The sequence below is a fragment of the Hippocampus comes genome, unplaced genomic scaffold, assembly GCF_001891065.2.
Source record: "Hippocampus comes isolate QL1 unplaced genomic scaffold, H_comes_QL1_v1.1 C16821038, whole genome shotgun sequence".
Classification (NCBI taxonomy): domain Eukaryota; kingdom Metazoa; phylum Chordata; class Actinopteri; order Syngnathiformes; family Syngnathidae; genus Hippocampus; species Hippocampus comes.
The window spans coordinates 1-932 of NW_017839548.1; the positions used below are offsets into that span (position 1 = coordinate 1).

Below are 932 nucleotides of genomic sequence, written 5' to 3' on the forward strand. Positions count from 1 at the left end.
TTGGAGGTTTTGTTTTGATGAACTGTATACATTGTCATGTTTCAGCCAAGGTGTTTCCCGGACAACTGCAAGTGCCTGGATTAGCATTCGAAAAGGACACGGGAAACAAAACATCGCCGGCATTTCAACGTGCCGCGGAGCAAATTTCTGATCAGGTCAGATTTCTCTTCCTCATCCACGTGGGAGTGTCTGATAAAACGCTTGAAAATAAATAAATCAATGCCGTATTTCTCTCTACCGCACAGATTGGTGTCCTTTTCAATGAGAGTTCTGGCTACTTGCGTTCTATTGTGTTGGAACTCAAGTAAGTCGACAAAGAATTGGGCTCCTTGGATCTGGCTTCACCGTTCGGGTTTTGCTTCTTTTCACGTCAGCTTTGCCCATGCAGGCCATTTGAAAATGGAAAAGGACGAGCCGGGGCTGGCGTCGGCGCCTCCGTGGAGATGGTCTTCCAGACGTCGGCTCGAGTCAAAACACAGGACGTTGTGGGAGCCGTAGCCAAAGCCTCCGAATGCGTCGCGTGTCTTCTGGCAAATTCCACATTCACATGTATGTTTCCTGCAATTCCGTAGGGAGCTTGATATGGATGTCAAATAGGCGTACTAGGCGCGGCTTCTATGATGATGATCCATATTTTTGACCATTGATCCGATTCACGAGTGAGCTCGCTAGCTAGCACGTTAGCTACATCTGGGCCCTACTGTTTGCTTCTTGCTTCTACAAGACACGAGTCTGTGTATGAAGCAACCCTGCGATGAGAAAACGACGACATGTTCCGCGGGAGACGATGGAAATTTCCTCTGCCGCTGTTCCAAGGCTTACGTCGCGACGGACTACAGTCACAGAGCGTGTGTTGGTAAGTGCAAGATGTAAAGCCTCGGCCTTATTCAAGACAATTGTTTCACTTTTGCCAGCTCCAATCGTGATTTGTG

General features: G+C 48.3%; 1 long non-coding RNA gene across 1 annotated transcript; it reads left to right on the top strand.

The window, feature by feature from the left end:
- Window positions 1-8: 8 nt before the first annotated feature.
- Window positions 9-885, top strand: LOC109509232 (uncharacterized). The gene is made up of 4 exons (XR_002166903.1): window positions 9-155; window positions 246-304; window positions 389-549; window positions 725-885. It is a non-coding gene; the product is annotated as an uncharacterized LOC109509232 (long non-coding RNA).
- The last annotated feature ends 47 nt before the right edge of the window (window positions 886-932 follow it).